Source organism: Lissotriton vulgaris, chromosome 4_1 (assembly GCF_964263255.1).
Source record: "Lissotriton vulgaris chromosome 4_1, aLisVul1.2, whole genome shotgun sequence".
In the NCBI taxonomy this organism is placed as follows: domain Eukaryota; kingdom Metazoa; phylum Chordata; class Amphibia; order Caudata; family Salamandridae; genus Lissotriton; species Lissotriton vulgaris.
Window position 1 is genome coordinate 146,655,417 of NC_141691.1, and position 27,162 is coordinate 146,682,578.

The following is a 27,162-nucleotide window of genomic DNA, read 5'->3' on the forward strand; positions in this document are numbered from 1 at the left end:
GCACAACAAAACATATGACAGTGCAATTGGAGACGGAAAACATCAAGTGTAGGAAGGTGGATATCCGACTATGGTTGCCCCCAACTTTTTGCCTGGTGTTTTGCTGGTTTTTCGACTTAGTTGACCTGGGGCCCTGCTATTCAGGACCCCAGGCCCACTGCTCTCTCTGTAAAATGGATTCCATGTACACTAGGTACATATCTAATTGGATACTGAGTCACCTTATCAGCCCCTGTATAGTGTACCTTAGGTACCCAGGGCATAGGTGCACCCAGGGCCTACCAGGGGCTGCAGCATGTATTATGCCACCCCTGGCTGGCCATCCAAATCTGACAACTGGCTGAGCAATCAGCTGGGGCAAGGGGGTTTAATCATCCTTTGCTTTAGATATAGTATCCCTATATCTAACCCTAAAAAGGACACATATCCTCCTATCAGTCACTCCTATGGCAGGCCTTATCAATCCTGAAGGCAGAGTGCTTGGAATTATGTGAGATGGTGCTCTAGCTTGAGCTGAGCCTGTCTGCAGCTTTCGGAACCAAGTCCTTTAGCTGTTTCCATTATAACGCTATACCATATACTCTTAAGTGCATTATAATCCTCGCGGTTATTGCTAACTTTGGTATAGCATTATCAAAACATGTCGAGTAAGGTGTCATACGAATTGGAATACTACCCCCTCGCCAATTCTGGCGACGGGGGTAGCATTCCACCCTTCTAGAGGGACACGCCATGTATGTAACTGTGAACCCCGGTTAAAGTTAACTCGAGCCTCAGCATTACAAAATGGATGCTGCCACCGCAGACACAAGTCTGACCTCCTGCTGCTGGGAGTCCTTCCAGCGAGGGAGGCTTGGACAAAGGGTTTCCTGCCTTGGGAGGTGTTAGCACCACCCCAGACAGGATTTTGTGTATTAGGTAGGACAGGGCTGAAAGGAATGAGACATGCCTGGGGCACACAAGGTGTCCCTGTGCATACACCGGTCTAAACCAGTTCCTGGGGCACTCCAGCCCCAGAGCTGGCGCAAGACCGGACAAAGGAAAGGGGGTGTAACCACCCCCCTTCCTGGTCCCACCCAGAGGAGGGACCTAGTCGTAGTGCAGCCCCTCTTTAGCCGAATAAAGGTAGGAGCTGGTCCCATTCCAAATTAGATTATCCTGCACAACTTTACAAGAAGAAACTCTGGAATTCGACGTTCTGCTCCACAGAAGACTGAAGAAATCTCCCTTGTGGGCAAGGAGTGTCCACCCTGCACAAGCAGGCACCATCAGCGTACAGCGGCTTCCCTTTGTCGTCTTCCTGCAAGGATCCAGACTTCAGAGCCCGACGAGACCCAGATTCCCAGACTTCTCCGACCTCTACCTACATCTGCAGCACAGCTGAGATCTGTGGGTGCGACGAGACACGTGGGACCGGCCATCTTGAAAGAAGCAGCACTTCGCTCCAGCACGACTTCAGAGGCATCCTCGTCCAAGTGCTTTGGGGACTGAGAAGCCCCGACCCCGAGCAGCTCCTGCACCGAAGACCAGCCCTCCAGCATCCACAAGATCTGCGTGGGGCCCTTCTGCCTGTTTGCTGCTCGACGCGTTGTCTGGTCACTTGCCGGCTGGCTAGTGACCTCCTAGACGACGAACTACGAAATCTTCACTGCTGGGCTGGTTGCTCCAGACTGGCCCTTGCTCCCTTCGAAAAGAGGAGCACCCCGGACCCTCCTGGTCCACTCCAGACGCCGTTTCCACTCACCGCGTGGGTTGCCTTTGCCAAGGCCTGTTGACTCCGAATCCGAAGACGACACCGCCGACAGCGAGAGCCTGAGTGTGACAGCTCGTGCCTCCATCCTGGTCGTCGAAGACACCACCTGGTCCACGTGGCTGCAGAGACAAGCGTCCACCTTCACCTGATCGCGACGACGACACCTGGTTCCACTCCAGTCACTGGCTAGTGACTTTGAACATTGTCCCCTCTGCTTTCAGGTTCTTCTCTTCACTGATCCACCCTTGGATCACACTGGACATCTTCCTCCTGACCGCCTGCAGCATCTTTTCCTCCAGGCTCCATAGACTTCAACGCCGGAACCCGACACGACTTGGCACCTATGCACCCGCAGCCTGTGGGTGAGGTAACACGAGCATTTCGGTGCTTAAGGGTAGCTTGACTCTCCTAGTGTCCAGTTCCACAGTCGTTTTGGTCCTATCTAGTCAGAGACGCCCGTACTCACCTTTTCTTAAAACTGTACTGTCCATAGACGTTTGTACGCATCTCGCATATGAGTTCACACTCTGCACACGCGCTCCGTGGGCCTCCTAGTACTTACCTCAAGTTAGTATAGCGTGGTCCCAGAGATCCTACAGCCTCTGGACAGCTCCATTCCTTTGATTGACTTTCACATTCCACTTACTTAGTATATGGTTTGTCGTGCCCCTAGGGCACCATTGTAAATCATGCAACAAACGTATTTTTCCTAAGAGTTTGTCATGTGCTTAGCCTTCTGACCTCATAAAGAGTTCAGAGGTGTATGTTAGTTAATAAATACTTGTTTATTTTCATAACAACCTGTGTGGTGTCCTTTCACTTGGTATTCAAGGGGTTATATGTGGTAAAACAGATGGCTTCACATGCTAAAAGAGTTTAGCCTAAAGACTGCTTTTGTCCATGCTACCATTAGGATAGCTGGTCTTTAAGGTTGACTTACAACCAATCACCATAAGGGTTGTTTGGACTGATACAAGGTGATCACTAGAACTAGTGAGCATCATATATCAGGCCAACTTCTCACATCAAGCACCCATAGGAGAAGGACAGAAGAAAATGCCATGAACAGGGGGAACCACATGACTCCGCCCTGACTTCGTCCGCGGACGTGACGTCAGCAAGATCACATAAGCCTCACCTCGGCGCGCCAACGTCAGTTTTCTTCAGAGAACTTTTCCGCGCCACAACGCGGAGCCATCACAAACAAAAACTGTGAGAATATAGGAACAGTGTGCGAAAAAATCAGATTAACAGAAATGACAAAGCAAATGGTGAGGAACAGCACCATTCGGGAAGAGTGCCAGGCACTGAGGCATCTAAAGTCATAGAAGGGAAGAGCAGAGCATATCTACTGTGAAGAAACCCTGCAAGCAAATACGATATCCTCCCTGGGGGCAGAGAAGTATGTGAAAAATGTCACAGCAGACGAAGGTGCCTGCAATCAAAGTCCATAAATAGTGAAGGACAACAAGGCCAGAACAGAAGAGTAACAGATTACCACAAGACAACTCCAGCAAGGAGAGGCGCATCCCCTGTAAGAGCAAAGGGCCGAAGCACAGCCAAGAGGACCCCAACTCAATGGACTGCAGAGGAGTCAGAAATTTCAAGCAATGAAAAGGGGAGAGCATGAGTAGGTCCCACATTGGAAGATTAGGGTGCAAGGACGCAGAAGTACCCAGGAACCCACTAACCAATCACCAGAAAGGAAGTAGTGGATCAAACAAACAGAACGAAGCATCCCACTAGGGAGGAAGTGAAAGAGGGCACTCGCAGAAGGCAAAACCACCCGGAGGAAAGCGAGTGCAGAAGACCAAGCTGAAGGTCCTCGCAGCCCGGGGTGGAAGGTAGGGTCGTGAAGGAATCTGCGGCTAGAATCGTCTCTACCAGATACACTGTTACCAAAGGTAAGTAACTCGTACATCTGATAGAGACTACTAGCCGCCGCTTCCTTAACGTATAATAGATACCCTAGCGATACCCAGAATGGGAAGAGGGCCTGCGAGAGACCCTCCCAGTAGGAAAAAAATACAGAGCCCCAGCAGGGGGATGTTTAATGGGGACGAGAAGGGCGGCCCAGCCCACACCAAGCATAAGGAAGCAAGGACGAGGCGAAGGGAGGCCAGGACACCCCGAGCCCAGCCAAGGTACCAGGTATATCCGCCAGAAAGGCCCGGAGGGACAGACACCGGCAGAGGAGTACTGAGGAAGAAAGAATCACCCCAAGGCTCCAAGGAGAAGAGGTACAAATGGAGGCAAAGCCCCCCACAGGAAAATACACAGTGAAGGGGACAACTGAACCGTCCATAGCCTCGAGTCAGCGGACAAGTCAGAAACGGCTCCACAGTCAAGAAAGGCAGGCGTGAGAAGAAAGACGTAGTCTCGCAAGGCTCCAGCAGAACAAGAGGCAGGGCGTCCCGAGACGGAGGAAACAATAGCACAGGCAAGGACGGAAAAGCAGTCTGCAAAAGAGAGCCCTGAGTAGTAGGGTGGAAGGAAAGGCAGACTGGGTCATGCGGAGGAGGACGGTGGCGATGCAGGAGCAGCTGAGGCACCGGATCACCCGTGGCAGTATGCCCCCAAGCCTCCAAAAGAGAGTTGTGGAGCGACGCTTCGAAAGGAATAAACAGCTCCCGTCCACCAGAGCCCTGGCGGAGAACTTCCAAGAGATTATCCATAGGGAATGGGGTGACTGGGTCACCCATTCGCAAAATGCCAGTGGCCGTGGAAATAGCCCGAACAAAGGCAACACTAGCCTCAGTAGGGCGCCGCGGGGGAGAAAGCAACTCCTCCGTGGGCGACGGCAGCAAACTGAGCCGTCCGTCCCCAAATCCAGCTAGAGAGGGTAGCGGCCAGCCCGCAATAGTGGGGGATCCACAGACGAGTGGGGAACCTGAGGGACCCCAGGGAAGGCGGAGAAGCCGGCTGAGTAACCAAGCTCAAGCTGCGGAAAAGAGGGTCCGAGGATTGAGGCTGCGGATATGGCAAGGAGCCCTCCCTGGAAGACATCGGTGAAAAAGCAAAGATGTGGCGGCCTGTCTCCGGAGAGGAAGAGACCAGGAGATGACAAACCTCCTGAAAAGAAGGAACCTCTGGAGACGAATCAAGGACCCGACGCCCTGGAATCCGCCAGAGTGGACCTCCACCACCACCGAGGAGATTGGGGCGGGGTCGGAGCTGGTTCAGCTAAGGAACGGTGCCGAATAGGCGCTGACTCGACCTCATACGGGGCAGTTGCCCGCGTAGAAGGCCGAGAGGGACTCGGGAAAGCACCCCAGGTCCCGGTCTCCACCCGCGGCACCGCCAGGGAGGAAACCCTTCGGCGCCGAAACGGAGTCAGCTCGGCCCATGGCGAGGCAGCCACGCGCTCCAGGTGCCGAAGGGAACTTGGGGAGAATCCCTGAGTCCCGGAGACCTCCTGCGACGCCACAGGGAGCCACGAAGGGATTTGCGGCAAGGCAGAGACGCCGTGGGTCGAAGACGTGGGGGGGCCCCCGGAACCTCGCCCCGACAACACCACTCTCCTCCAACCTGAAGCCGAACCCGTTGGCGCCGGGGACGAAGCCGCTGGGTACTCCACGGAAGGCCTTGTGCGAGGCAAGGGATCTGCACACGCCTCAGGAGGTGACAAAGAAGCCTGCAGAGCTGCAGCATAGGCTTTCATCTGGGCCCTAGTCACCCCGCAGCTGGGAAACGGCGGGTAGGATGGCGAATGGTGGGCGCGTACGTCCCGAGGGGAACCTGCGCCCTCTGCCAAACGTGGGCAAAGCCTCGGAGACAAGCTGCAGGACCTACCAGCTGGCGAGCGACGCCCTTGGGGCCATGGCGTAGGGCGATGCCGCAGACAGAATCAGCGGTTCCTGGCTTCTGAGCTAGGGGACTTACGCTGGGACGACACCGACCTGGACAAGCGGGCTGACAGCAATTTCATCCGGTGCTCTCGCCGGGACTTCGGTTTGAGGTGCTTGTGAGAAGTTGGCCTGATATATGATGCTCACTAGTTCTAGTGATCACCTTGTATCAGTCCAAACAACCCTTATGGTGATTGTTTGTAAGTCAACCTCATAGACCAGCTATCCTAGTAGCGTGGACAAAAGCAGTCTTTAGGCTAAACTCTTTATGGCATGGGAAGCCAGCTGTTTTACCACACATAACCCCTTGAATACCAAGTGAAAGGACACCACACAGGTTGTTATGAAAATAAACAGATATTTATTAACTAACATACACCTCTGAACTCTTTATGAGATCAGAGGGCTAAGCACATGACAATACTCAAAAGGAAATACGAGTTCGCACAATATTTACAAGTGCGCCTTAGGGGCGCAACAAACCATATACTCAAAATAATGGAATGTGAGGAAAGAAAGTACTGTAAGGGGATCCAGAGGCTGGAGGATCGCTGGGACTACGCTACGAACTAGGTAAGTAAGGAGCAGGAGGCCCACGGGACTCAAGTGCAGAGTGGAAACTCTCATGCGGGATGCTTACCAACGTCTATGTATCGTACAGTTTAGAAAGTTACGGATTCCGGACGAACCCGGTTGGATGGAGGGAAAACAACAGTCGACCTGGACACTAGGATAGTGTACACAGACTTCAGCACCTAGAAGCTTTAGTTACCTAACCCACAGGCTGCGGGTGCATAGAGCTGAAGTTGCGTCAGGTTTGCTGAGTTGATCCCGGTGATGCCTGAAACAAGGAGTTGCTGGCAGGCAGCCAGATGAAGGAGTCCGGTGGTTCCAAGGATGGAACTAGGAAGAAGAAGTCCTGAAAGGGAAGGGGACAGAGTCTCAGTCACTAGCCAGTGACGGTGCTGGAGCCAGGAGGGAACCAGATGCTGTCGCCGCGTTCAGGTGGAGGAAGGGTCGCTTCTCTTTGCAGCTGCGTGGACCAGGAGCTGTTCTTCACGAGCAGGCTGAGCTGTCCCACGTAGTCTGCTGCTGATGGCGGTGTCGGATCGTCGATCTGGACAGTAGGCCTTGGCAAATGCAAGCCAGGCGGTGGAGCAAAGATGGCGTCTGGTGCGGACCAGGAGGGTCCGGGGTGCTCCTCCTTTACAAGGGAGCAAGGGCCAGTCTGGGGGATCAGACTAGCAGTGTTGGATTCTTCGGGTCGTCGTCTCAGAGGTCACAGGCCAGCCGCGAGTTACCAGACAACAGGACAAGCAGCAACCAGGCAAAAGGGCCCCACGCAGGTCTCGTGGATGCTGGGGGGCTGGTCTTTGGTGCAGGAGCTGCGTCGGTGTAGGGCTTCTCAAACCCCAATGCACTCACTCGAAGATCCCTCGGCGGTCGTGCTGGAAGCGCTGTGCAGGTTTTCTCAAGATGGCCGTCTCCATGTTGCTCGTCGCACCCACGGGTCCCAGCTGTGCTGTGGATGTGGGTAGAGGTCAGAGAGGTCTGGAGGTCCGGGTCTTGTCGAGCTGGGTCGTCGGATTCCGGGATGGAAGGACTCTCCAGCAAACCGCACAGGAGCTTGATGGTGCCTGCGAAGCAGGATGGTCACTCCCTGACCATAGGGGTGATTCTTCAGTCTTCTGGAATCAGGAGGTCGAAGGTCAAGAGTTTCTTCGTGGAAGTAGTCAAGATTAATCTGATTTGGAATGGGACCAGTTCCTACCTTTATTCAGCTAAAGGGGGCTGCACTACGACTAGGTCCCTCCTCTGGGTGGGACCAGGAAGGGGGGTGGTTACACCCCCTTTCCTTTGTCCGGTCTGTCGCCAGCTCTGGGGCTGGAGTGCCCCAGGAACTGGTTCTGACCGGTGTATGCACAGGGCACCTTGTGTGCCCCAGGCATGTCTCATTCCTTTGAGCCCTGTCCTACCTAATACACAAAATCCTGTCTGGGGTGGTGCTAGCACCTCCCAAGGCAGGAAACCCTTTGTCCAAGCCTCCCTCACTGGAAGGACTCCCAGCAGCAGGAGGTCAGACTTGTGTCTGAGGTGGCAGCATCCATTTTGTGATGCTGAGGCTTGAGTTAACTTTAACCGGGGTTCACAGTTACATACATGTCGTGTCCCTCTAGAAGGGTGGAATGCTAACCCCGTCGCCAGAATTGGCAAGGGGTTAGTATTCCAATTCGTATGACACCTTACTCGACATGTTTTGATACTGCGATACCAGAGTTAGCAAATAACCGCGAGGATTAGAAGGCACTTAAGAGTATATGGTACGCGTTATCATGGAACAGCTATTAGGACTTGGTTACGCAAGCTGCAAACGGGCTCAGCTCATGCCAGAGCACCATCTCACATAATTCCAAGCACTCTGCCTTCAGGATTGATAAGGCCTGCCATAGGAGTGACTGATAGGAATATATGTGTCCATTTTAGGGTTAGGCATAGGGATACTACGCCTAAAGCAAAGGGTGCTTACACCACCTTGCCCCAGCTGTCGTGCAGCCAGTTGTGTCAGATTTGGATGGCCAGCCAGGGGTGGCATAATACATGCTGCAGCCCCTGGTAGGCCCTGGGTGCACCTATGCCCTGGGTACCTAAGGTACACTGTACAGGGGCTGATAAGGTGACTCAGTATCCAATTAGATATGTACCTAAGGTACATGGAATCCATTTTACAGAGAGAGCAGTGGGCCTGGGGTCCTGAATAGCAGGGTCCCAAGTCAACTAAGTCGAAAAACCAGCAAAACACCAGGCAAAAAGTTGGGGGCAACCATAGTCAGATATCCACCTTCCTACAGTGCTGTCAAGCTTCGCAGTCCGTAGAGTCGTGGTGCTCGCCCAGACACCACATACAGATAGGGTGAGGGTCCGTCGACGACATCTGGTGTGCTCAATCAGTACATATCTTGAAGTCCGAAGGCATTCGCACACTGTTCCTAAAAGCAAAGCGTAAAAAGGAGGCCTGAAAACAGGTCAGGACACGATCCGGAGCCGTGTTGCACGGGGAAAAGCGAAAAAAAAAAAACCTTGGCGTGCCGGGGTGGGGCTTATGTGACCTTGCTCACATTACGTACGTGGAAGACGTCAGGGCGGAGTCACGTGATACCGTCACCTGGCCGCAGAGATGCTGTGGCAAAGAAAATTTTCCAGATCCAGTCTTACGTCTGGGGATAATTCTACGTTAAGGAATCTGCGGCTAGTAGTCTCTATCACTTCTGTACAGTTTGACTTAGAAAATGCCAAGTTGGTAAACATAACCTATATAGCACACAAGACAATATTTGGGAATATTTTAGCGAGACTTCGGAAAAAATCATGGGAAATTAATTTTCCCACTAACTTGCATTGGAGTAAAAAAATGTTTGAAGAGGAAGAAAACAAAAAAAAACTAAGATATTGAAGCTATTTGCTGAAAACAGTGAGATTCTTGCCTAAATTGGATAAGTTTGCATAGTCTCTTTTTTTCATTGCGGCGTTTTAGAGCATACACCTGGTCCAAGGGCATTAAAGCACTTTACAACACAGCCAGTTTACATTACAAATTTCTTTAGGCAAAGAGGTAAGGGATTTACACACAGGTTAATCACAGGTTGTTGACCAAGGCTGGGATCCGAGCATGGATCTCCATGTTCCAAAGCAGGCACCTCTAGTTATTAAGCCACATCTCTTCCTCGGTGTAGTGACAAGGGGTAACAAGGGAGGTTTGTGATGTCCCCAAACTATCTTAGAAAACCGAACATCGCCGCCGGCCTGCGACCAGGAAGTCAGGGAGGCCGGGCGGGACAACCGGAAGTAGGAGGGCGGGAGCCTACCCCGCCCCCCCCACGGAAGAGCCGCGGCTGTTTTGAGCACCGGAGCAGACAGGAGCCTACCCTGCGCCCCAGTGCCGAAGGAGGGAGGAAGAGTCCTGCTGCCGGGCCCTGCAGCTGCCGATGAGAGGAGAGCCGCCGCACCAAGGAAGCCGGTGAGGTGGGGCTTCACCTTGTTGCTGAGCTGCGAGGGCCATGTGTGTGTGAGCGCGGTTGCGGCGGGGGGTGGGGGGGGGGGGCTGTGTATGTGTGCGTGCGTGTATGTATGTGTCTTGGAGTCTGTGTGTATGTGTGTGTGACTGTGTGTGTGCGCGCGCGCGCACGTACGTGTGTGTCTGTGTGCATGCACGGCTGAATTGCTGCAAATGTAGACGGAGCCGACGTGCGCGTGCACGAGGTCAAATCCAGCGGAAAAGTGTGTGGCACCCTCCTGTCCGTCATTCCCCCGAAGTCGATAACTATAGTTGTCGATCTGGACTGCATCCTACGGATGCTTACCAGCTCAACCTAATAAGTCGATGTGCTAACATTTATTTAAGTTTTGTGCAGTATCCTGATCTGAAACTGTATTTAACAATCCAGATGAGGGTCACAAGGAGATCAAAGATGTGACATTGTGGGATACCATGATTGTAAATCTTAGTGAGAGGTTTAAGGAGACCTGCTCCTCTAAATTTTCAGATGCACACTGATGGGAGGAGGAAGAAAAGCACTAAGTGTTCCCATTAGCAGTGTGATTATTCTACACTAGATAACAGATTAATCAGTAGCACCAGAGCAGATTTTTGTTGGAGGGGGGAGAGAAAAACAAATTCAGATATTCGAAATTCCATGACAATAGGAGGTTCATAACATGATACCCAAACTCAAGTATACAATTGACATAAAACAGTCAGGATTTTATATATTTAAAAAAAAACGGTGAAAACTGTGTACACGTTACAGGAACTACAAAGGAATCAAAACCCTCCAGTAAATTGAGAGCCAGTGAAAGAAAAACGAAGGGGAGCAATTGTCAGTCATGGAAAAGGCACATTGAGCTCTTACAGTACTGAGTATTTAGGACCATTTATGACCAAAAAAAGGACATCAGAGTTAGAGTCCAGCTGAAGATGTGCTTGTCTACATTTGCAAGCTCTTTCGGTTGTTCTAATCAGCAACTGCACCCAGTAAACATGTGGGCCTTCTCACAGTGAACAACTTTCAATTTGGCAGGGTTCCAGATGGAAGCCTCAAGGAACAGTTCCAAAAACGATAACAAACCAGGCCTTGTCTCTTCGTTTGCCTGCATTCTATGAGATTCAGAAACAGCACAATCTTGCTAACAACGAACGACACAAGTTTCCTACTTTTTTCAGCCCTTAGCATAGGCGTTCTCTCTGCAGTGTTGTTCATTTCAACAAACATTCCCCTCACATATTTGGACTCTAGCTGGACTGCTCGTGGGTTCCACCATCACATTGAGTGCCATTTCTGGATGGGATGAATACTTCTTCAGCAGTGTGGAGTCCATGAATATCTGAATCATCACTTTTCGATCATCTTTCATCTGTTCCAGGAAAACCCATGATACACAGGTTTGAGATGAAAGCAGATTGCCCAGCTTCTTAGGTGATGGTGCCTACCTTAAACCCCTGTACATGGTAATGTTCCCCGATCAGATTGGAATTGTTTGAAACAGTGTCACTCCACAAGTTGTACTACTTTCGGCTAATTATTAATTTCCCATCGTCAAGGCTCAAATTTACTGTACACAGAAGATACGTTAGTTTCAATCTTAATAGGAAAGGACTGCACCTCTTTGATCTCCGCCATGACAAGGAACTCATTGATCGCAGCCCCGCATCCACTTAAGTTAAAAGTTAAGGGGATGAAAAGAAGAAAAAAAAAATCACTCCTCTCAAACCCAATCTTTCATTGTCTTTTTTGGCTACTGCTGACCTTCTAATGTAATCTGATCAGACTTGTGAACCATAGGGAAGATGTGCTTTAGTGACAAATCAAGAATCGGTATCATTAAAGGATATACTCCTGAGCCACTAGAAAAATCGCCAAAAATACACAAGATGGCCATTAATCAATTTCCTTACCTTAGATTATGCTCTTTTAGGTACAGACTATCTGGCCGCAGGTTCTTCACTTTTTGAATATTCCCCTGGTGTCAGACTGGATCTTGAAACTTTTCAGCAATGGAAGATAGCGAATTGAGGCTTCACACTGATGCTATTTTACTCCGGAAATGACATGCAGGCCTAATGTGCTACTCCAATGTGCAAACGTCAGTTACTTTTGAAACCGTCTGTGCCCCGAGGTGCAGAGCAGCAAAACCAAATTGGTAGACAGTGTGCAGATTCCTAGACTTTGGGTCTTGTTATGGATAGAGTCCAAGCAAAAAACGGGGAGGATGGGAGGGTCGGTGACAAATCTGCAGCTAGTCAGAGTCCACCAGGAAGAGAGTTACTGAAGGTAAGTAACTTGTTATCCTGATGGGGACTTCCAGCCGCAGATTTTTCACCATTTGAACAGATAGGAAAGCGATACCTATTCGGAGCTTGCCATGTGAGTGGACAAAAACAAGAAAGTTCTGAAGGAATGAGTAGTCAAAATACCCCTCTAGCGAATCACTCTGTCCAGGCAATGCTTTGTGAATATGTTGAGGGACACGCTGGTATCCCCCTGGCAAATATGCAGGACAGTGACTCTGCATGCCAACGCAGTGGTAGCAGCTTTGGCCTTGAGAGAGTGAGCACGCAGTACTGCCTTAGGCTGTATTTGGCTAATGCACAGCAGTTCTTAATGTAGGGCACATTCAAGCGGGAGATGGTTCTCTTTTGCCTTTTTTGCTCCAGAGAAGTCTACAAAGAGCCGATCACCCACATGGTGGTCTTTGGTTCCAACCATGTAAAAACTAAGAGCTCTCTTGGGGTCTCTCCCTATTTAGAAGGGTGAGGCGGAACACAGAACACCAGCAGAGTAATAGTATGACCAACATCGAACAGTATCACAACTTTGGGTAGGATGGATGCCTGTGTACTCAACCAGTTTGTCTGGGGAAAAAGGAGGTATAAGGTGGACTGAAACAAAGAGCCTGAAGCTCACTCACAAGCTGTGCTGAGGAGATTACAATAAGACACAAGGTCTTAATAGTAAGGAGTTTTAGGAGACAGCTATGAAATGTCTCGAACGGAGTGCATATCAGATAGGTGAATACCAGATTAGGGTCCTATAGGGGCATGACAAAAGGGGAAGGGGGAACTGGTCATTTAAACAAAGAGGACTGAGCAGGCAACAGGAAGAAGGCAGACAGGGCCGAAAAATAACCCATAACTGTGCCCAGAGTAAAGTCTCACTGGGCGAGAGACAGAACAAATTACAAAACGTCAGATATTTTGACCTGGAGGCGAACCCGCCATCAACAGCCAGTCATCATGGAGTTAGATGGTGCACTCACCCTCGGACGCTGGATGAACGACTGCGCCAACACCTTAGCCCCGCTGAAAATGCCCTCCAACAGAGACATCAGCAAAAGAGCCAGCTGGTTCACCCCGGAACTCCTCGCCACAAAGCGCACCTGCCGGAAATTGGAGAACATATGGCACAGCAAGAAGACGCCGGACAGCCGCGCTGCCCACAAAGACGCCATCCGCAACCACCACCTCATCAGGAACGCCAAAAGGACCTCCTTCTCAGACCGCCTTGACAACAACGCACACAACAGCAAGGAGCTCTTCAACATCGCAAAGGAACTCTCCAACCCTAGCTCCAGCGCCAACGACATCCCGCCATCGCAAGCACTGTATGACTCCCTCGCCACCTTCTTTCACCGCAAGATCACTGACATCCATGACAGCTTCAACCCCTGGACAACCCTTACAGACCTCGACACGCCGGACCCACTGCACCCCCCCCAAACACGACTCCCTGACAACCATGGCCAACGAGAGCATCGAGCATCTACGCCCCCAACAGGAAACTCCGATCCGCCGACCTGTCCCTGGCCGCCGTCCCATGCATCCACAGAACCACTTCCGGGTGCAGATCCTTCTCCCACCGCGCCGCCAAGACCTGGAACACCCTCCCCCTCCACCTACGACAGACAGCAGACCTCCCGGCCTTCAGAAGACTGCTCAAGACCTGGCTCTTTGACCACTAGATGCAGCTCCTCCCCCTCCCCCAGCGCCTTGAGACCCTAGCGGGTAAGTAGTGCGCCTTACAAGACCATGTGCACAATCCACTCCGGATCCCCGTCCGACCCTCTCCCACACCACATCTTTAACAAAGCCGGCAGGTCTATCGCACCCCACCTGTGCAACATCATCAACCTCTCCTTCGAGACCGCTACCTTCATGAGAACTGGAAGCACGCAGAGATCAATGCTCTACTGAAGAAACCGAAGCGGATCCGAGCGACCTCAAGAACTTCCGGCCCATCTCCCTGCTTTCGTTTCCAGCAAAGGTCATCGAGAAGATAGTTAACATCCAGCTCTCCCGTCACCTCAAAGACAACAGCATCCTGGACCCCTCCCAATCAGGATTCCGCAGCAACCACAGGACCGAGACCGCCCTCATCGCCACCACAGACGACATCAGGATCCTACTAGACAACGGCAAGACGGCGGCCCTCATCAACCTGGATCTCTCCGCCGCCTTCGACACAGTCTGCCACCGCACACTACGCACGCACCTCCAGGAAGCAGGGATCCGTGACAAGGCTCTGGACTGGACCACCTCCTTCCTCACCGGCAGAACTCAGAAAGTCCGCCTCCCCCGTTCCGATCCGAAGTCTCCAAGATCATCTGCGGCGTCCCACAAGGATCCTCCCTCAGCCCGACGCTGTTCAACGTCTACATGGCACCACTAGCACGCATCGTCCGACAGCACGACCTCAACATAATCTCCTACGCCGACGACACGCAGATGATCCTCTCCCTCACCAAGGACCATCTCACCGCCAAATCCAACCTTTACCAGGGAATGAAGGCCGTCGCCGACTGGATGAAGGAAAGCCGTCTTAAGCTGAACTCAGACAAGACGGAGATCCTCATCCTCAGGCTCAACCCCTCAGGGTGGGAAGACTCCTGGTGGCCCGCGTCACTGGGGACACCTCCGGCCCCTACCAACCACGCACGCAACCTGGGAGTCATCCTCGACTCAAAACTCACCATGACCAAACAAGTCAATGCAGTCTCCTCCACCTGCTTCAACACCCTTCGCATGCTTCGCAAGTTCTACAGATGGATCCCGACAAACACGAGGAAAACAGTCACCCAGGCCCTAGTCAGCAGCAGACTACGGAAACGCCCTATACACCGGAGCCTCATCCAAGCTCATCAACAGACTGCAAAGAATCCAGAACGCATCTGCACGCCTTATCCTCGACATCCTGCGCCGTGACCACATCACCCCCCCACCTGAGGAACCTACACTGGTTCCCAGTCGACAGAAGAATCTCCTTCAAGCTCCTGGTCCACGCACACAAGGCACTCCACAAAACCGGCCCAGCCTATCTCAACAGCTGACTCTCCTTCGTACCCAACAGGAAAATCCGCTCCGCTGACCACGCCCTGGCAATGGTCCCGCGAATCCGCAGAACCACATCCGGAGGCAGTTCCTTCTTTCACCGCACCGCCAAGACCTGGAACACCCTCCCCTTCAACCTACGACAAACCGAAGACCTGCTGACCTTCAGAAGATGACTCAAGACCTGGCTCTTCGAACAGTAGCAGCAGCAGCCCCCCCGCGTCTTGAAACCCTCACGGGTAAGTAGTGCACTTTACAAATGATTTGATTGATCGATCGACTGGTACCCTTGACCTCCAAAGGTGTGCTGCCAACACAACCATCACTTTTGTGAACACCCAAGGGCAGCTGGTTAAACTTAAGGGAAGCCGGTGAACTGAAAATGCACCATTCCCACCATAAACTGTAGGTAGTGCCAATGGGCTGGCAGGACGGGAATATGGTGTCCTTGAGGTCCAACGCCACTGTCCAGTCTCCAGTGTCAAGGGCAGTTAAGACCTGGACCAGTGTAAGCATCATGAATTTCTACTTCAGTAAGAAGGAATTAAGGGGGTTCAAATCTAGAATAAGCTGAAGACCTCCACCCTTCTTCGGCAAGAAGAATTGTGGGAATAACCACATCCTACTTCTGGCAACTGCAACCTCTCGACAGCCCTTTTGGCCATAAGGGCTCACACTTCCTGCTGCAAAATGGAGAGATGGTCCTCCGTCAGTCGTCGTTTGGACAGTGGAAGGGGCAGAGGGTACGTTGGGAAGGGTAAAGCATAGCGTGTAGGAAGCTGGCTATTTAAGTAGTGTACCAATGTATGGACATACCCTGCAAATAGTCCAGGCGACCCTTAATAAATGAGAGACCCAAGAAGAAACGCAAGACCAATTCAGATAAATCACACATGATTATTTAGAGGTATGAGCCTCGAACGTGGTAATGTTATCCAAGGAGAGAAAAAATACATTGCATAGGTACCTGTGCGAATGGTTTTGGAGAATATGTTTTGGGACATAAGGTACTTAGGGGGCAATGTCCAAGAGACCACCAGCAGTTCAGCTATACCTACCCTGATGAGCCCGGGTACAGAGGTGCTGGGCACGTTGGTAGCCTCGAGCGCTACATGGTAAAGTCAGTGACAAAGGTAGCTGCAAAAGAAAGGCTTCAAGTGGGTACTTGGGGACAAGTCCGGCAGAACCCAAAGGAGAACTCGCCTCTTGAGGGTCTCTGGGGCACACGGACACAGTTGGTTTCTGTAAAACTGGGCTGGGGAGCTCTGGTGTAGAGGTGTTTTGGCCTGTGGGTTGCTGTAGTGAGAGGTTTTCACTTGGCTTTGGTGACCTGGAGAGGGAGAGAAAACAGCAAAACACTGTTGGCTTCAGTTATCCTGGCGTCATTCTGGTCCACAGGTCAGCTTTGGCGTCTGAGCTGTCCGGACTGGACACACAAGCCTCGGCTGCGGCAAATGCTCTAGTATCCAGGGTATTGGTGATGGTCGTCTCCTGGAGGGACTTGAATCTCCAAACTCGGCAGGGAGACGGATCTGACCTCCTGGAGCAGCAAAGACTTCTTCCTGGGAAGATGCACCTGCATTGGGCCTGATGGCCGGCAAATTGAGGTACAGGACAAGTGCAGATGGTAGGTGTAGAGGGATAGCTCCTCCACCTCAACGGAGAAGCTGCCTATTTGTTGAAGTCCTCCACGGGCTTAGGAGGATGCACAGCTTTTGGACGAGCTTGGCTGGTGCAGTTGTCAAGGTACCAGCAGCATGGCAGGGTATTCCACCAAGTTCAGAGTAAGTCCTCAGTTCTCGCGGTGTGCTCTCTTCTGTCCTCCTTCGGTTCCCAGGTAGTTGAATCTGAGTTACTGGTATCACAGGGCCACCTAAATACTGACTTTAGGGTCATTACAGGGAGTGTAAGATTCTAGCCAATAGACTACTAACCCCTGGGGTGACTACACCCCCTATATGACCACTTCCTGTGGAGAGTGGGCGTAAACCTGACCCAGAGTTCCTAGTTTCACCAAAATCAAGATAATGAAACACTTCTTCCAGTTGCCACTTTCATGGCCCACATATTATGGGTGTAACTAGCCTGATAGTGCAATATGCCTACAGACTAACTAATTTTCCCGCCTGCCCTGGTGCCAAATGGGCCCCAGGGCAGGGCGTGACATTCTCAGGTCTGGAGAAAGCCCGGGTCACATATCGAGGCTAAATCACTAGCCATCCTGCTGCTCTGGCAGAAGGTGCAAATACCGTCTGCCAGAGCAGGCATGTTTCTGACCTCTGAGTGTAGGCTCTTCTGAGCAGGTGGTCAAACTCATCTGTGGTGGCAGAGTGGAAGAGTACAGACAGCCAGCACACTAAACTGACTGTTGGTTTTTAGGGGGTACCACTTAGTTGCCCTCTGGGTGCATTTCATAATAAATACAACGCTGGCCTCAGTGTGGACGAGGTGTTTGATACCAAACGAACAAGTTACTTACTTTCTGTAACAATATATCTGTAAGAAACCTTAGTTAGTGATAGATTCTTTACCTTAGAATTACCCCCAGACACCAGACTGGAGCCGGAAAGCTTTCGTTCGCAGTACCCCTGCGTGTCGGAATGTGCCATTGTGCGGCTCTGCGTCCGCTGTTGGCGTCGTGGTCGCAGAGGTGACGTCGGGGCAGCTACTTATAGGCCACCCTCAAGCGCAGACGTCAGAACTGTACATGACTTTCCGCGCCCGGAATTTAGAGCCATGCAAGATACTGACCACTGGTGCATTGAAACCAGGGCCCTGAAAGGGAAGACCGTAACCCTAGAAATCAGTTCGCAGAACAGGGAGGACGGGTGGGGCGGTAAGGAATCTATCACTAACTAATGTTTCTTACAGATATATTGTTACAGAAAGTAAGTAACTTGTTCGTTTGGTATCAAACACCTCGTCCACACTGAGGCCAGCGTTGTATTTATTATGAAATGCACCCAGAGGGCAACTAAGTGGTACCCCCTAAAAACTAACAGTCAGTTTAGTGTGCTGGCTGTCTGTACTCTTCCACTCTGCCACCACAGATGAGTTTGACCACCTGCTCAGAAGAGCCTACACTCAGAGGTCAGAAACCATGCCTGCTCTGGCAGACGGTATTGTTATCGAAGGTAAGTAACTTGCTCATCTGAAAGAAACACATAATGACAGATTCCTTACCTTAGAATAGATACCCCAGCAATACCAACCCCTATGGTGGGTCTGCCAACTAAGATCACACAAGGAAGTCCTGGAGAAAAGAAAGGCCAAAGAAGCCGTCTTTCCAGACTTGGCTGTCCATGCAATAGTTCTTAGTAAAAGTGTGCAACAAGGCCCACGTAGCAGTCTGATAGAAGTCTTGTAAGGAGACACCACCTCCCAATGCCATAGTGGCTGCCGTCGCCCTGGTGGAATGGGCGCACAGCCCCACCGGAGAATCCTTCTTCGCCAGAGAATACCAGGCTTTAATACACAAGACAACCCATCGTGAGGTAGTCTGCTTGTGTACGGCCGACCTTTCTTGGCTCCCAACGTAGCCAACAATGAGCTTGTCATCCACCAGGAACTGTAGTGTGCGGTTCAAGTAAAAAGAGAGCACACGTTTTGGGTCCAGACTGTGGAGCCTCTCTTCCTCTCTGGAAGGATGCGGAGGAGGAAAGAAGGAGGGCAAATTGATGGTCTGCCCGATGTGAAAGGCAGTGGCAACCTTTGGCAGAAAGGATGGACGCGTTCTGAGCACAACCTTGTCCGGATGGACAGATAGAGAAGGAGGTTTACAAGAAAGAGCTTGGAGCTCACTCACTCCAATGGCAGAGGTGATGGAAATCAGGAAAGCAGTCTTCAAAGTCAGCAGACGAAGAGGAAAGTTGTGAAGAGGCTCAAAGGGAGCGCACATTAAATATGTAAGAACCAGGTTCAAGTCTCACGGTGGCATTATGAAAGGAATAGAAGGGAAAAGATGAGTAATGCCTTTGAGGAATCTATTTACATCAGGGGACTTGAAAAGAAAGAGCTGATCAGGGAGTCTGAGAAAGGCTGAAATAGCAGAAAGGTAGCCCTTGATAGTGCCCAGAGCAGAGCCCTGCTGGGCCAAAGAAAGAAGGAACAGAAGAACTTCTGTAACAGGGGCAAAAAAGGGATCCACAGCTTTTGCTGTGCACCATGCCACAAATTTATTCCACCTGTCGGCGTATACCAACTTAGTGGAGGGACGCCTGGCTGCCAGAATGACATTACAGACTTCAAATGCCGCCGCTCAATCTCCAAGCAAAGAGGTGGAGACTGGACAGGATCGAGTGGAGGACCATCCCCTGCTGCTGCGACAGTAGATCCTCCTGAAGAGGCAGTCGAATCGATCGTAATACTGAGTAGCTCGGATACCAAACTCTGAGCCCAGTCCGGGGCCACAAGAATGACTTGGACCCGGTCGCAGCCTGATCTTCTTCAGGACTCTGGGCAGAAGTGGTATAGGCGAAAAGGCGTATAACAGACCGCAACTCCACTCGCGACAGACAGTGTCGCCTAGCGAGTGCTGCTTTGGAAATTCCAACATGCAGAATTGCTGATATTGCGTGTTCTCTTCAGTGGTGAATAGATCTAACCAAGGCTCTCCCCACTGTCAAATGAGACCATGAGCCACGTCCGAGTTAAGACGCCATTCGTGATCAGTCATGCACCTGCGGCGGAGTTCGTCCACCCTGACGTTCAGTGAATCTGCCAGGTGTTCAACCACCAAGGAAATGCCCTCCTGTTCCAGCCATGTCCAGAGGCGGAGAGTCTCCTGACCTAGGCTCCACGACCCCACCCCGCCCTGTTTGTTGCAGTACCACATGGCGGTGGTGTTGTCTGTGAACACCTGCACTACTTTCTCTTTGACGGAAGAAATGCCATTAGTGCAAGTCAGATCGCCCGAAGCTCCAGAAGGTTGATATGGAGCCTGGACTCCGCCGGAGACCCTGATCTTCGCCTCTCCCATGTTGCTGCCCAATCCCAGTAGGGACGCGACCATCACTACGGTGTGCTCTGGTTAGGGAAGGGACCCAATGCCGGTTCGTGAGCCACCCCTGCAGCTGCTGTGCAGTGCGCCCACTGGAACTTCAGGTCCCACTGCAAAGCCAGCATATGCCATCTAGCATGAGTGACCAGCAGGATGCAGGAGGCCATGGGGCCCAGCAGCCTCAGGGTCATCTGACCGAAACCCAGGACAGAGGCGAAACATTGGAATCATAGCCTGAATATCTTGGACTCACCGTTCTGGAGGATAGGCCAGAAGCTGCGTCATATCTAGAACCGCTCTGATGAAGAGGAGGTTCTGAGAGGGAGTCAGGTGCAACTTCGGCACATTGATGGAGAAGCCTTGCAAATGCAGGAGGTCGCCGTAGTCTGGAGGTGGGAGACGACTATCTGCCTTCAACAGCCAGTTGTTGGGATAGGGGAAGACTGGAACCCCTGATCTGCTCAGATGAGCTGCGATCACCGCCATCACTTTCGTGAACACCCGAGGGGCACTGGTAAGGCCAAAGGGGAGCACGGTAAACAAAGTGCTTGTGGCCTACCGTGAACCGCAGGTAACGCCGGCAGGACGGGAATGTGGAAATATGCGTCCTGCAAGACCAACGCTACCATCCAGTCTCCAGGGTCGAGAGCAGACAAGACCTGAGCCAGAGTTAGCATCTTGAACTTCTTCTTCTGGAGGAAGCGATTGACGTCCCTGAGGTCCAAGATAGGACGTAGGCCCTAGTCCTTATTGGGCACTAGAAAGTAGTGGGAATAACAACCACGTCCTACTTCTGGCACCGGAACGCCCCCGATGGCCCCCTTGGCCAAGAGGGCCACGACTTCTATAAGAAGTGCCAAATTATCCCCCAACATGCGGTAGTACTGGGGTGGCATGGCTGGAGGGGTAGTCTAAAAGGAGAGGGAGTAGCCCCTTCAGACTATTTGTAAATCCCATTTGTCCAAATTGATGGTGCCCCAGTGGGGAAGGCGATGGCGTATCCTGCCACCCACTGGCGTTTGATGGGCCTGAAAGACCAAACTAGGAATGTTTTGGGGCAGTGGTGGCTGGGGTGGAAGTGGACTGACCCGCACACTGGCCCCTGACCCGCCTCTGCGGGTCCCACGTATGCGGCCGTGATGAGACTGCTGCGGCCTGTGGCTCTGAAGGGAACGTTTAGGGGCGCCCCTTCCTTGGCCACGAAAGGAGCGAAAAGCGAAGGCGGAGGAGGGCTTGTAGCCGAAAGGCCCAAGGACTTGGCTGTAACCCGCGATTCCTTAAAACGCTCCAACGCACTATCTGCCTTAGTGCCAAAAAGGCAAATGCCATCGAAGGGCATGTCCATCACGATGTGATGGACATCCCCCGAGAAGCCATTAGTCCTCAGCCAGACTTGGCGGTGGAGCGCCACTGTCGTGGAAATCGCTCTGCCCAGCAAGTCGGCGGTGTCAAGGACACATCGTATTATGAACGGCGCGGCATATCTCCTATCAGCAATAGCCTGAGAGAGCACCGTCTGCGCCTCCTCCGGTTACTGAGCCAGCACTTGCACCACCGTATCCCACACAGAGTGGGAATAAAGGCCCAAGATGCATGCACTGTTCACAGACCCCAGCCCTTAACTGGCGGAAGAAAAAATCTTCTTAGCAAACTGTTCCAGCCTCTTGGATTCCCTATCCGGGGGTGCAGTAGGGAATGCGCTCTGGGGCGTGGAGGCTTGGACAACCAAGCACACAGGGGTGCGGTGTTGGGTGAGGAAAAAGGGGGTCACCCGGGGCCGGGAGATAGCGTTGGACCACGTTCCTATCCACAGGAACCCCTGTGTTAGGCCTGGACCAGGTGCCCAAAAGAACGTCAGTAAGTGCCGCATTAAAAGGCAGCAGTGGCTCCGCAGAGGTAGCCGCCGTCAGAAGCACTTCTGTCAGGAGGTTAGTCCTGACGGCCACTGTAGGGAGTTGGAGGTAGAGGGCCTCAGCCGTCCTACGTAACACCACTCCGTAACTTGCACCATCCTCCGTAGCCACGGTAGGAGGAGTGAGCATGCCAAGGTCAGGAGAGGTGTCCAGGCCACTGGCATCTCCCAGTTCCTCTGCCCAGTCCGGGTCATACTCACACTGAGCTGTAAAAAGGTCCTCAGACCCCTCCCAGTCCTCCCCTTCCTCCTAAGGCTGATGAACAGGCCTAAAATAAGGAGGCTGGAAATAGGGGTAGAAGGCCCCATCGGCGTTGGAATCGGTGTTGAGCAACGCCGCTCCGGCTCCGTGTGCACATCGGGGCTGAAACTGGAGGCGACGTCGTCCGGTGCGATGGGCGACATCGGAGGTGGTACTGGTGGGGTCGACGTTGGTGGAGGTGTCACGAGGTCACCTGGAATCGACCGGGATCCAGGCCTTGGAGGGCCCTGCGGTGCTGGGGCCGGAGCAGACAGCGGAGACGAGCCACCGACAGTGAAGGGCGAGGACCTCAAGTCGTGCCTGCGGGGCCCGAAGGCGTGCCGGGGCGTCCGACGGCTCAAAGAGGCAGGCCATGGCTGACAGAAATTCCTGCAGCTGGGCAAGAGTCGCCGATGGACCCAGGAAGGTCTTGTAGGTAAGTCTGCGACACGCAGGCTCCGCCGATGCCGTGGAGTAGACACCACCCGCACCCTTAGCCGCAACGGGCGAGGGGGAAGTCGGTGAGCGATGACGCTTCTTAGACTTCTTGTGATGCTTCGTCTTACCTGACCCCGAATGCGAAGACTTCGATCCTGACGAACAATAGTGAGGGCTACGCGACCGGTCCCTCGACCTCCCACAGGACCGGGACCTCTAGCTGCGCAGAGCCGACTGCCGGATTTCAAGCAACTTTCGGGACAGCTCCCGCATTGTCTTCGGCACGACTTGGGGTCGGGGTCGTGGTCGTGCCCCAGGAAGTTGAGATACACGCGGTGCGGGTCCGCCACCGACATCATACCATGACAGTCCGTGCAAGACTTGAAGCAGAGCATCCCTACCACACCAGGAGTCAATCAACTCAAAAATGGGAGAAAAAAAGACCTCGAAAAACTCAGTCAAATAGTGACTGGGGGTACCGCTCTCTCTAGATCTGCGCATGCTGGCGCGGAAAAAAAAAGAATGGACGTCAGCGTGCGAAAGCGGCGTTTATGCTGCCGCGACATCATCTCGGCGACCACGACGCCAACGATGGACGCGGAACCGCAAAACCCCACCTTCCAAAGCGCAGGGGGTACTGCTGCCGAAAGCTTTCCGGATCCAGTCTGACGCCTGGTGGTAATTCTAAGGTAAGGAATCTATCACTACGTGTTTCTTTCAGATAACATTATTTTCAATGAAGCTATTATGTAGCTGGGTAACTCAATGACCAGTTCCCAGTACATATGCTTAAGATGGCTTCCTGATCACTTGCAATGTCATGGCAATGGAACAAGACATCACAGGGGCATATCCGCTCATGCAGATATGTCCACACATATACTATAATGCACCCTGCCATAGGGCTCTTAGGCCTGCTGTAGTGATGACTTGCATATAATATATGCAGTGTGCATGGGCATAGCACATAGGGAGGGTACCATGTTGTGTTTTCAAAAGGGTGTGCACCATTTCACGCATCATGCAATCGCCGACTGCATGCAGTTTTTGTGTTGGGTGGCACAATACATGCTACAGCCCATAAGGACTCTCTTTAGCACCCATGCCCTTGGTACCAGAGGTACTATTTACTAGGGATTTCAGGGGTGCTAAAGCGCTTACCAATTGGGGTATAATTAGACATTTACCTGTATTAAGGGAACAGAGAAATGGCACTGAAGGCCTGGTTACCAAGGACCCAGTGCACTTTCAGTCGAAAAGCATCAGTACTCAGGCAAAAAGTGGGGGCGACTATATAAAAGAAGGCCCTTTCCTACACTGTGCAAACAATTTATAGGACCTACCTGCCCAAAATGATCGCTTGCCAACCAGGATAGAAACAGTGCATTCTGCATCCCACTGAATGACTGCGACCCTGTAAGGGAACACTAAAGAGGTTTGGCAGGGGAGGTAGTGGTGGGGGCGATGGGGACCTGTGCCTCTCCCGTAAACTACTGGGTCTCTTGAGGGGGCTAGCAGGCTAGTGGTAATGGACAGCTTGGCCCAAACCTTGAAAGGAGCATTGAAACCAGTGTAGTGGGAGACCTGGGGCGGGAAGGCCCAGATGGCGAGCAATAGCCCTACGCTCTGTGTAAAGTTTGAGTCCGCCTTGTCCCCAAACAGGTGAGTCGCATCAAATGGTATGTTCATCAAGGAGGACTGCACATCGCTAGAGAAACAAGCAGAATGCAGCCATGCATGGATGCAGATGACCGTGCTGGTACCAACTGCATTCAAATGGAATCAGTGGTGTTAAAGCCAAAACAAATTGTGAACTTGGCCACATCATGACCATCTTACATTGCCAGTACACAGCGTAGATCATCCGGCATACCAGGGAGACCTTTTGCCACAGTATCCCAAAGGGCATTACAATAATGCCCAACAAACGTGAAGCATTGTCAGAACGCATGACCAAACAAATGTACGAAAAGAGGCTCTTTCATAATGTCTTCTTTTCCTTTAATTTCCTAGGAGAAGGAGAAGGTAAGAAAAATACAGAAGACTGCACCACAAGACTTTCTGGGGAAGGGTGCCTGGAGATGGATCGGAACACCTGGCAATTTGTCTATTAACTGGAAGGCCACATCCAGGCTTGGCTCAAATCCCAAAAAGGGTGTCCATCAGAGCCCATGCCAGGAAGGGTTTAGAAGAAGTCTGGCTTGGCTCTAGGACCTCGGTCAGAAGGAAAATGCTACTTACCAGTATGCATCTGCTCTTGGCATGTAGAGCTGCAGATTCACACACTTGCATTAGATCACCATCTGGTGTTGGGCTCAGATGCTTGCACCTTGTTGTTGTCTTGGAAGAAGTCTTTGTAGTCACGAGATAGGTGACTCCTCCCTTGGACGATAGTGCGCATGGGCGTTGACTCCATCCTTAGATTGTTTTTCGCCATGATGGGGTTAGTAGTAAAGAAAAATATGCCAATGTATGTATATCTAAGTGAGATAGAACTGGAACAGATACAGGTCCCGGGGAGGTGGGCGGGCGTGTGTGGATCTGCAGCTCTACATGCCAAGAACAGATGCATACTGGTAAGTACCATTTTCAGTTCGAGGCACATGAGCTACAGATCACATACTTGCATAGACTGTACAGCAGTATCTTCCTTAGCGGTGGTCACTTTTATCGGTTGCAGTTGTTTGAAAGAGAGTTTTAAGAACAGCCTGGCCCACAGCATCTTGTTGCTTGGCTTGCACATCAACAAAATAATGTTTAGTGAAGGTGTGGGTTGTAGACCATGTTGCTGCCTTACAAATGGCTTCTAAGGGTATGTTCCGTAAGGATGCCATGGAGGCTCCTAGTTTGCGTGTGGAATGCGCTCTAGAGGGAATTGTTAATGTGCGTTTAGCTTTTTGGTAGCATATTTAAATATATTTAACGATCCACCTTGCAAACCCAGCTTTTGAGATGGGATTACCTTTATGTGGTGGGGAGAAAGACAAACAATAGTTTTGTTTTTCAAAATTATTTAGTTATGTTAATGTAATAAAGTAGGGCTCCTTTGACGTCTAGCATGTGAAGAGCTCTTTCTGCTACGGAGTCTGGGTTTTGGAAAAACACAGGTAGCTCCACTCACTGGTTAAGGTGAAAAGCAGAGATGACTTTAGGAAGGAATTTTGGATTTGTTCTGAGACCCACCTTGTTACGAAGGTTAAAGCCTGGATCTCACTCACCCTTCTGAGAGAGGTAATTGCAATAAGGAAAGCTACTTTCCATGTGAGGAACTGAATATCACATTTATGTAGAGGTTCAAATGGGGGTCCCATGAGCCTAGTAAGGACAATGTTGAGATTCCATACTGGAGAGGGTGGTAATCTAGGAGGACTGATCCCTTTAAGGCCCTCCATAATGGCTTTAATTGCTGGTATCCTAAAAAGTGACAAGTGTTGTCTGTTTTGTAAGTAAGCGGCAAGTGCTGCTAGATGTAAACGTATGGATGAGTATGCTAGATTACATCTTTGCAAATGTAGTAAATAGCAAATGATGTTTTGGATGGAGGCATCTAGTGGATTGATATGATTGGTAGTGCAGTAAATGTCAAATCTCTTCCATTCTGCTGCATAGCAAGCTCTGGTGGTAGGGCGCCTGGCCTCTTTAATGATGTTCATACAGTGCGGGGGAAAGTTAAGGTAACCGAACTCTAGGACTTCAGGAGCCAGATCGCTAGATTGAGTTGAGTTGGATCGGGGTGACTTATCTCTCCATGGTTCTACGTTAGTAGTGATGGGGAGAGGCGTAGTTTTTGGTGTGGGACTACTGAGAGTTCCAACAGTGTTGTGCCCAGGTGGGAGCCACTAGGATCTTTTTTAGAGACCGTTGTCGAAGCTGGAGTACCACTAGTGGAATCAGAGGGAGTGGCGGAAAAGCGTACGCAAATCTGCCTGACCAGTTCATCCGTATTGCATTGCCCTGGGACAGCGGGTGTGGAAACCTGGAGGCGAAGGTTGGGCATTTTGCGTTTTCGTGCGTGGCAAACAGGTATGTGTCTGATTGACCCCCACATCTGGAAAAATGGTAGAAGAACTTGTGGATATAGCTCCAAGTTGTGTTTGTCAACTTAACAGATCCGCAATCTGATTGTGAACTCCTTGAAAGTGCTCTGCTAACAGATATATGTGTTGTGCCCTGTCACCAATGCTCTTCTCTCTCGCTCGCCCCTTGCATGTAAACTGCGCCAAAAACATGCTGCAGCTGCTCTGCGGTTCAGGCAGTGGCCATTGATTGTCTCCCTTAACGCAGACAATATGTTGCTGTATGTCCGTGAACCTGCTGTACATTTATCTACGTTACTAAGGGAATATGTGCAGTTTGAGAGATTTTCAGGCCTAGGGATAAATTGGTCCAAATCTGTAGTGTTTCTCCCAAGTGCGCTCACTAAAGAAGTTGAGATGAACTTCCCACTGTCTTGGACTTCCGACCTTGTGAAATATTTAGGGGTTTGGATACATGGGGATCCTGATGTAGTAGTCTCACGGAATTATGGACGCACTGTTACATGCATTTCCGACAAGCTGCACACCCCCTCACCATCGCACACCCCCTCACCA

At 51.5% G+C, this 27,162-nt stretch overlaps 1 protein-coding gene across 1 annotated transcript in view; it reads right to left on the bottom strand.

The window, feature by feature from the left end:
• Positions 1–27,162, bottom strand: part of ATRX (ATRX chromatin remodeler) — a 1,771,102-nt gene that overhangs the window by 121,570 nt on the left and 1,622,370 nt on the right. The gene's annotated exons all lie outside the window — the stretch shown is intronic.